The sequence below is a fragment of the Oncorhynchus nerka genome, linkage group LG14 (assembly GCF_034236695.1).
Source record: "Oncorhynchus nerka isolate Pitt River linkage group LG14, Oner_Uvic_2.0, whole genome shotgun sequence".
Lineage (NCBI taxonomy): Eukaryota > Metazoa > Chordata > Actinopteri > Salmoniformes > Salmonidae > Oncorhynchus > Oncorhynchus nerka.
In genome coordinates this window covers 84,872,732-84,883,507 of record NC_088409.1, presented here as the reverse complement: position 1 = coordinate 84,883,507, position 10,776 = coordinate 84,872,732, and the positions used below count along the sequence as shown (strand labels likewise).

The 10,776-nt window shown below is 43.4% G+C and overlaps 1 pseudogene; it reads left to right on the top strand.

Annotated features, from left to right (window-relative positions):
- The first annotated feature begins 6,066 nt into the window (after positions 1-6,066).
- The window catches only part of LOC115141316 (von Willebrand factor A domain-containing protein 5A-like), a 29,012-nt pseudogene continuing 24,302 nt past the window's right edge, over positions 6,067-10,776 (top strand).

The following is a 10,776-nucleotide window of genomic DNA, read 5'->3' as shown; positions in this document are numbered from 1 at the left end:
GGTTTATAATCTCCACCCGGCACAGCCAGAAGAGGACTGGCCACCCCTCATAGCCTGGTTCCTCTCCAGGTTTATAATCTCCACCCGGCACAGCCAGAAGAGGACTGGCCACCCCTCATAGCCTGGTTCCTCTCCAGGTTTATAATCTCCACCCGGCACAGCCAGAAGAGGACTGGCCACCCCACATAGCCTGGTTCCTCTCTAGGTTTATAAACTCCACCCGGCACAGCCAGAAGAGGACTGGCCACACCTCATAGCCTGGTTCCTCTCTAGGTTAATAATCTCCACCCGGCACAGCCAGAAGAGGACTGGCCACCCCTCACAGCCTGGTTCCTCTCTAGGTTTATAATCTCCACCCGGCACAGCCAGAAGAGGACTGGCCACCCCACATAGCCTGGTTCCTCTCTAGGTTTCTTCCTAGGTTTTGGCCTTTCTAGGGAGTTTTTCCTAGCCACCGTGCTTCTACACCTGCATTGCTTGCTGTTTGGGGTTTTAGGCTGGGTTTAGGCTTCTGTACAGCACTTTGAGATATCAGCTGATGTACGAAGGGCTATATTAATACATTTGATTGGATTTGATTTGATTTTATGTAAATTTAGGCTACAGTTTGGATGACAGCTACTGTATTGAAAATACAGAAACCCAGCCTAAAACCCCAAACAGCAAGCAATGCAGGTGTAGAAGCACGGTGGCTAGGAAAAACTCCCTACGGTAATACTGTCAAAGTACACAGTTACATTGACAACATGCCTAAACATTTTGACGACCTTGTTCGTGAACAATGACTCAATGACTTATCATTCTGATGACACTGACATGATCATTGGCATGAATATTTACTTTTGAGAGATGTACGAAGGATTTTTAGTGACTGACTAGCTTTAGAAACATATCTATTGTATATTGCAGTTTGTACAAATTGTTCTGAGAAATGCACTTATTATTTTGCACATGTTAGGGATGATGTGAAAAATGCACCAAAGCGACTGAGAAAAACTGTAACACAGCACCATCCAACCCAGAAGCCAGCCGCACCAATGTGTCCGAGGAAACACCGTGTACCTGGCAACCTTGGTTAGCACGCACTGCGCCCGGCCCACCACAGGAGTCGCTGTTGCGCGATGAGACAAGGATATCCCTACCGGCCAAACCCTCCCTAACTCGGACGACGCTATGCCAATTTTGCGTCGCCCCACGGACCTCCCGGTCGCGGCTGGTTCACGATAGAGCCTGGGCACGAACCCAGTGTCTCTGGTGGCACAGCTAGCGCTGCAGTACAGCACCCTTAACCACTGTGCCACCCGGGAGGCCATTTTATGATTTTTTTAATGACACCAACCTCTGTTCCTTCTTCATGGAACCTAGATAAGGAGTGGCCAACCCCTTCTGGAGAGCCACTGGATGTGCACGCTTTTGTTCCAGCCCTGCTCTAACACACCCTGTTAATAAGTCCTACACATCATCCTCTCATCAGGACCTTGATTAAATGAGTAAGGGGTTTAATCTGAGCTGGAACAGAAACCTGCACCTCCAATAGCTCTCCAGTAGTGTTCGGTAACTCCTGATGAAGAAGCGTAGGGAGGCTAGAAGACCACGTTGAATATATAATACTGCCTTTATAATACTTGAAGGCAGAATTATTCACAGAGACACACTATGTTGACTACCCAGTTCCTTTACTGTATCCTGAGAAGCTCACCAACTACTTGTTGCTTAGTAATACTGGGCCTTTTACCCCATCTACAGGTACAAGACAGGAAAACATCTCTGTACTACAGCAACATCTCTGTTGCTCCAGCCATTCCCTCGCTGCATGTCTCAAACAAAATCATATTTTATTGGTTACATACACATATTTAGCAGATGTTACAGTGGGTGTAGCGAAATGCTTGTGTTCCTAGCTCCAACAATACAGTAATATCTAACAATTTACAATACACACATCTAAAAGTAATGGAATTAAGAAATATATAAATATTTGCGCAATGTCAGAGTGGCATTGACTAAAATACAGTAGAATAGAATACAGTATATTTCATATGAAATGAGTAAAGCCGTATGTAAATATGAATAAAGTGACTAGTGTTCCATTATTAAAGTGACCAGTGATTCCATGTCTATGTATATAGTGCAGCAGCCTCTACGGTGCAGGGTTAAGTAACCAGGTGGTAGCCGGGTAGTGATGGCTATTTAACAGTCTGATGGCCTTGGTCGGTCCCAGCTTTGATGCACCTGTATTGACCTCGCCTTCTGGATGATAGCGGTGTGAACAGGCCGTAACTCGGGTGGTTGATGTCTTTGATGATATTTTTGGCCTTCCTGTGACATCGGGTACCATAGGTGTCCTGGAAGGCAGGCAGTGTGCCCTCGGTGATGCGTTGGGCAGACCGCACTACCCTCCGGAGAGCCCTGCGGTTGCGGGCGATGCAGTTGCCATACCAGGCGGTGATATAGCCCGACAGGATGCTTTGTTGTGCATCTGTAAAGGTTTGTGGAGGTCTTGGGGGACAAGCTGAATTTCTTCAGCCTCCTGAGTTTGAAGAGACACGGTTGCGTCTTCTTTACCACACTGTGTGCGTGTGTGCACCATTTCAGATTGTCTGTGATGTATACACTGAGGAACTCGAAGCGTTTCACCTTCTCCTCTGCGGTCCCGTCGATAGGGGCATGCTCCCTCTGCTTTTGCCTGAAGTCCACGATCAGCTCCTTGGTTTTGTTGACGTTGAGGGAGAGGTAATTTCCCTGTCACCACTCCACCAGGGCCCTCATCTCCTCCCTGTAAGCTGTCTCATCATAGTTGGTTATCAGGCCTACTACTGTTGTGTAGTCTGCAAACTTGATGATTGAGTTGGAGGCATGCGGGACCACGCAGTCATGGGTGAACAGGGAGTACAGGAGGGGGCTGAGCACGCACCCTTGTGGAGGCCCTGTGTTGAGAATCAGTGAAGTGGAGGTGTTGTTTCCCAACTTCACCACCTGGGGGCGACCCGTTGGAAGTCCTGGACCCTGTTGCACAACGCGGGTTCAGACCCAGGGCCCAGAGCTTAATGATGAGCTTGGAGGGTACTATTGAAAGCTGAGCTATAGTCAATGAACAGCATTCTTACATAGGTATTTCTCTTGTCCAGATGGGATAGGGCAGAGTGCAGTCTGGATCTGTTGGGGCAATATGTAAATTGAAGTGGGTCTAGGGTGTCAGGTAAGGTAGAAGTGATATGATCTTTAACTAACCTCTCAAAGCACTTCATGATGACAGAAGTGAGTGCTACGGGGCGATAGTCATTTAGTTCAGTTACCTTTGCTTTCTTGGTTACAGGAACAATGGTGGACATCTTGAAGCAAGTAGGGACAGCAGACTGGGATAGGGACGAGCTCTGAGGACGAGGCCAGGGATGCCGTATGGGCCGGCACTCTTCAGAGGGTTAACACGCTTAAATGTCTTACTCACGTCGGCCACGGAGAACGAGAGCCCCCAATCCTTGGGAGCGGGCTGCGGCGGTGGCACTGTGTTATCCTCAAAGCTGGAAATTTAAGTCCCCCTATATCAGCATCCTACACACTGTCAGATCAACCAATGCATTGCACCTTGGCATATATTCTACCAGTGTCTGGAACTATATTGGAGGGATGTGACACCATTCTTCTACAAGAAATTCCATAATTTGGTGTTTTGTCTCAGTCGCCGCTCCAGAATCTCTCAAAGGCGATTAATTGGGTTGAGATCTGGTGACAGACGCATACACACACTTTAAACCCCCTATTCTCCTTTGAGATGTTGTGAACGCAATGCTTTATGGTGGCGGTGGGGTTATGGTATAGGCAGGCATAAGCTACGAACAACGAACACAACTCCATTTAATCGATGGCAAATTGAATGCACAGAGATACCGTGACAAGATCCTGAGGCCCATTGTCGTGCCATTCATCCGCCGCCATCACCTCATATTTCAGCATGATAATGCATGGCCCCATGTCGTAAGGATCTGTACACCATTCCTGGAAGCTGAACATTTTCCAGTTATTCCATGGCCTGTATACTCAGACATGTCACCCATTGAGCTTGTTTGGGATGCTCTAGATTGACGTGCAAGACAGCGTGTTCCAGTTCCCGCCAATATCCAGCAACTTCGCACAGCCATTGAAGAGGAGTGGGATGACATTCCACAATCAACAGACTGATCAACTCTATGCGAAGGAAGGATATTTTTCGCACTGCATGGGCTTTCAAGGCTCAGAAGACCCAGGTGCAGACAGTTTTGAAGTAACATACGTTAATAACAAAAACAGAGGGTCAGGCAAACGACAGGTCATGGGCAGGCATAGGTCAGTAATCCAGAGCAGAGTCCGAAAGGTACAGAACGACAGGCAGGCTCAGGGCAGGCAGAGGTCAGTAATCCAGAGCAGAGTCCGAAAGGTACAGAACGACAGGCAGGCTCAGGGCAGGCAGAGGTCAGCAATCCAGAGCAGAGTCCGAAAGGTACAGAACGACAGGCAGGCTCAGGGCAGGCAGAGGTCAGCAATCCAGAGCAGAGTCCGAAAGGTACAGAACGACAGGCAGGCTCAGGGCAGGCAGAGGTCAGCAATCCAGAGCAGAGTCCGAAAGGTACAGAACGACAGGCAGGCTCAGGGCAGGCAGAGGTCAGCAATCCAGAGCAGAGTCCGAAAGGTACAGAACGACAGGCAGGCTCAGGGCAGGCAGAGGTCAGCAATCCAGAGCAGAGTCCGAAAGGTACAGAACGACAGGCAGGCTCAGGGCAGGCAGAGGTCAGCAATCCAGAGCAGAGTCCGAAAGGTACAGAACGACAGGCAGGCTCAGGGCAGGCAGAGGTCAGCAATCCAGAGCAGAGTCCGAAAGGTACAGAACGACAGGCAGGCTCAGGGCAGGCAGAGGTCAGCAATCCAGAGCAGAGTCCGAAAGGTACAGAACGACAGGCAGGCTCAGGGCAGGCAGAGGTCAGCAATCCAGAGCAGAGTCCGAAAGGTACAGAACGACAGGCAGGCTCAGGGCAGGCAGAGGTCAGCAATCCAGGCAGAGTCTACAGAACGACAGGCAGGCTCAGGGCAGGCAGAGGTCAGCAATCCAGAGCAGAGTTCGAAAGGTACAGAACGACAGGCAGGCTCAGGGCAGGCAGAGGTCAGCAATCCAGAGCAGAGTCCGAAAGGTACAGAACGACAGGCAGGCTCAGGGCAGGCAGAGGTCAGCAATCCAGAGCAGAGTCCGAAAGGTACAGAACGACAGGCAGGCTCAGGGCAGGCAGAGGTCAGCAATCCAGAGCAGAGTCCGAAAGGTACAGAACGACAGGCAGGCTCAGGGCAGGCAGAGGTCAGCAATCCAGAGCAGAGTCCGAAAGGTACAGAACGACAGGCAGGCTCAGGGCAGGCAGAGGTCAGCAATCCAGGGTGGTGTGACAAGGTGCAGAACGTCAGGCAGGGTAAGGGAAGCCAGAGGTCAGTAATCCAGGGTGGTGTGACAAGGCACAGAACAGCAGGCAGAGTTAGGGCAGGAAGAATGGTCAAAACTAGAAAACAGGAACTAGAGAAAGCCAGGAGCACGGGAAAATCGTTGGTAGACTTGACGAAACAAAGCGAACTGGCAACAGACAAACAGAGAAAACCGGTATAAATACACAGGGGATAATGGGGAAGATGGGTGACACCTGGAGGGGGGTGGTCAAACAGATCAGGGTGTGGCAGGGGCAAGTGGTGGTCACACCAGATACTGACAGATTTTCTGATCCACGCCCCTACCTTTTTTTTTTTACGGTATCTGTGACCAAAAGATGCATATATGTATTCCCAGTCATGTGAAATCCATAGATTAGGGACGAAGAATTGCCATAGCCTATATACATATATGCCTTATAATAAGACTGTCAGACATAATGTAGAAACCTGCATTACAGACTCAAAAACAACCAGTGGTTGAATAGGCCTAATGTGTCTATCCACCACCACCACCAATAGGAAGATACGTAGTAGTTGTGACTATGACAATCGGCCAATGAGATGAGTGCACACCGGTGCACCTACACGTGTTTACTATTGACATTTACCTGTCTTTATAAACCAGGAAGAAGGCTGCATTTACACTGGAAGCCCAATTCTGAGCGTTTTTTTCACAAATGTGTCTTTTTACCAATCAGACCTGCTCTGAAGATTGAAAACCAGCCTATCACAGATTTTAAGGTAGGCTATTATTATACGTAAGTGCAGCGTTTGGTGATGATAAGGCTACTTTGTGAAAGCATTCCGGTTTTCTTTAAAACATCTCAATTCTATCAGATATTGAAATTACATTTACTATGCTTATTATTATAGACTTCTGTTCAACACTGTTCAACATTACAGAACGTTCAGAATGTATCATGTTTATTTACTATGCTTATTATTATAGACTTCTGTTCAACACTGCTCAACGTTACAGAACGTTCAGAATGTATCATGTTTATTTACTATGCTTATTATTATAGACTTCTGTTCAACACTGCTCAACGTTACAGAACGTTCAGAATGTATCATGTTTATTTACTATGTTTATTATTATAGACTTCTGTTCAACACTGCTCAACGTTACAGAACGTTCAGAATGTATCATGTTTATTTACTATGCTTATTATTATAGACTTCTGTTCAACACTGCTCAACGTTACAGAACGTTCAGAATGTATCATGTTTATTTACTATGCTTATTATTATAGACTTCTGTTCAACACTGTTCAACGTTACAGAACGTTCAGAATGTATCATGTTTATTTACTATGCTTATTATTATAGACTTCTGTTCAACACTGTTCAACGTTACAGAACGTTCAGAATGTATCATGTTTATTTACTATGCTTATTATTATAGACTTCTGTTCAACACTGCTCAACGTTACAGAACGTTCAGAATGTATCATGTTTATTTACTATGCTTATTATTATAGACTTCTGCTCAACGTTACAGAACGTTCAGAATGTATCATGTTTATTTACTATGCTTATTATTATAGACTTCTGTTCAACACTGCTCAACGTTACAGAACGTTCAGAATGTATCATGTTTATTTACTATGCTTATTATTATAGACTTCTGTTCAACACTGCTCAACGTTACAGAACGTTCAGAATGTATCATGTTTATTTACTATGCTTATTATTATAGACTTCTGTTCAACACTGCTCAACGTTACAGAACGTTCAGATTGTATCATGTTTATTTACTATGCTTATTATTATAGACTTCTGTTCAACACTGCTCAATGTTACAGAACGTTCAGAATGTATCATGTTTATTTACTATGCCTATTATTATAGACTTCTGTTCAACACTGTTCAACGTTACAGAACGTTCAGAATGTATCATGTTTATTTACTATGCTTATTATTATAGACTTCTGTTCAACACTGCTCAACGTTACAGAACGTTCAGAATGTATCATGTTTATTTACTATGCTTATTATTATAGACTTCTGTTCAACACTGCTCAACGTTACAGAAAGTTCAGAATGTATCATGCTCATTTACTATGCTTATTATTATAGACTTCTGTTCAACACTGCTCAACGTTACAGAACGTTCAGAATGTATCATGTTTATTTACTATGCTTATTATTATAGACTTCTGTTCAACACTGCTCAACGTTACAGAACGTTCAGAATGTATCATGTTTATTTACTATGCTTATTATTATAGACTTCTGTTCAACACTGCTCAACGTTACAGAACGTTCAGAATGTATCATGTTTATTTACTATGCTTATTATTATAGACTTCTGTTCAACACTGCTCAACGTTACAGAACGTTCAGAATGTATCATGTTTATTTACTATGCTTATTATTATAGACTTCTGTTCAACACTGCTCAACGTTACAGAACGTTCAGAATGTATCATGTTTATTTACTATGCTTATTATTATAGACTTCTGTTCAACACTGCTCAACGTTACAGAACGTTCAGAATGTATCATGTTTATTTACTATGCTTATTATTATAGACTTCTGTTCAACACTGTTCAACGTTACAGAACGTTCAGAATGTATCATGTTTATTGAACAGACATTCATCACGGGCTCTACAAGTGTTATTATTTTTGGTAAAATAATAATCTGCTACGGTTAATGTTGCATTCTATTGCATATTCTACAGCTGGTATGATAGGATAAAGTAGTCTACATCCATGTGTTTGTCCTGAGACACTTCTTTACAAACTTTAATCTAATACAAGTTGTCTGATAATAAATGTTTACTTGCCTCAATGACTACATTTTTGTTAGCCTAAATCTCTGAAATTATGAAATACCTGACCATCACCATCAAGGTGGCAGGTAAACTTACAACTTAAACTTACCTTAAGTCAGGAGACTTAAAATCATCCACTATTGACTATTGCATTTCATCCTTTTGCAGTAGTCTGAAAGAATTAGGAATTAGAATCATTGAATAGGATCTCTATGACTACTTCAACCAGAGGTTACACAGGATGGACAATGGACAGAGATTGACATTATTGCTCAAGCTGAGGATCATTTCATTGTTCATTGTTTACACGAACTACAGGCTTGATAAAGTCCCCTTTTGCACAAAGCAACTGTTGTATGAGAAAATATGTTCTGAGAAGAGCAATATTATATGACTATTTGTCCGTTCGTTTTTTACTATGTTTATTTAGAACCTAACAGTACAAAGTACAAAGCAACATTCTTTATCTGCAAACAGCAGATGTGGTGCATGACTGTCAACGATTAGATAAACCTCTCAATAGCTCTCATCATACTGTCAGTAGTTGCATTCGGTGGCTGCCTTTATAAAACAATTCATCAGAAAACACTTGGAAAATCAAGATTTGAATGTTTACTGTTTCAAACACAGAAACTTAATCAAACAGTGCTTGTTTTGAGTTAAGAGGACAATAAAATGACACCTGACTTCCCCATTCAGGTGCCAAAATGGTGAACTGCTGTGGATTGGTAACTGTCAAGAATAAACCAGGTACTGTTTGAAAGCAGAAATTATTGTTCACTTCCATGTCTGTGTGGATTTTCATTCTCCCAGGCATGAGCTCTCATCAGTATCTTGTTTATCCTCTCTCCATCCATCGCTCCCTCTCGCAGTGCCTCTGAAGAGTATTGCTGTGGAGGTGAGTGTCCAGGGGCATGTAGCCACTGTGAGCTCCACTCTGCAGTATGAGAACCAGGAGGAGAGCCCTCTGGAGGCCATCTTTGTTTTCCCTCTACCAGGAGAGGCTGCTGTCTGCAGGTTCAGCGCCAAGATAGGACAGACTGAGGTGGTGGCTGAGGTTCAGGAGAAACAGAAGGTGAGGGGAGATGACTAGTCAACAACGAGACAAATGCCACTGTCAACATTTTTTAAGACATTTCTGACATCCACAAAAGTATCATTAACAGCAGGATTCGGGTTAATTTCATGTTAATACCAATCAATAACATGTTTGTACAAATGTTCTTATCAGGGCCGGCATTATGGGCCCACCCGACCAAAACTCCCTTCCTGTCCAAATAAAAAACACGTCAATCTCAAATCACATTTCCATCCACAGTTTTTATGCGAGTAAAGTCATTCATATCTTATTGATAAAAATCACGACAGCTGTGATGGAAAAAGGTAGTTTCGGCACAATTTTATAAATGCCGACAGATCATTCGTTCATGGTGGGATCTTTTTGCGTCTGTAAAAAACATTTGTGGGCAGAACTGAAAAAGCATGTGCGAACAAGGAGGCCTACAAACCTGACTCAGTTACTCCAGCTCTGTTAGGAGGAATGGAACAAATTCACCCAACTTATTGTGGGAAGCTTGTGGAAGGCTACCTGAAACGTTTGACCCAAGTTAAATCATTTAAAGGCAGTGCTACCAAGTACTAATTGAGTGTATGTAAACTTCTGACCCACTGGGAATGTGATGAAAGAAAGAAAAGCTGAAATAAATCATTCTCTCCACTATGATTCTGACATTTCACATTCTTAAAAAAAAGCTGTGAACCAAACTGACCTAAATCAGGGGATTTTTACTAGGATTAAATGTCAGGAATTTAAATGTATTTGGCTGAGGTGTAAGTCATCTTCCGACTTCAACAGTATCTCTCTATTATATCAGGGAATACGTTGAAAAATATTTCCAAAATGTAAATCACTTGGAGTGGATTTTACATTGTTTTTACAGTCGTCTGCTAAATGACTTAAATGTAAATGTAAATGTTTTATGTCCAACAATCAAAACAGGAAATGTTTTTGCTCAGAAAACTTGGGAGGAACCCTGACTTACAGGGCTTCAAGAAAGAGTATTATAGCTTTACCAGCACTCTGCTCTCATATCACTATTAGACTTTCACCCTGTAAAACTGGTTCCCCACCCAATGCTTGGTCAAAGGCCACTCTCTGTCAAATCTAAAGCTGGGTTATTGACACCGACCGTACCGATCACTTATCGCAGGCAATTTGCTGATATTGTTCATTACGATAAGTAGCTTATACTAGAGAAATGTGAAGTTTGAAATGAAATAAGTTTTCTGATATGGTAATAAGACAATTGATGGCTACAATCATCAAACTAGTAATAGTAGTTTAAAGGATAATTTAATGTTAATGTTATAATCTTACTAATGGTATAAACTTTCTATTTATCGCTATCGCATCAATTCAGGCAATTTATTGCGATATGTTTTTTTGTCCATATTACCCAGTGCTAGTCAAACCCCATTGACCTGACTAGAGTGTCAGTCAGACAGCACCCTCCCCTGGATGTATGCTACTGTACTATACTGTGTCTCAGGC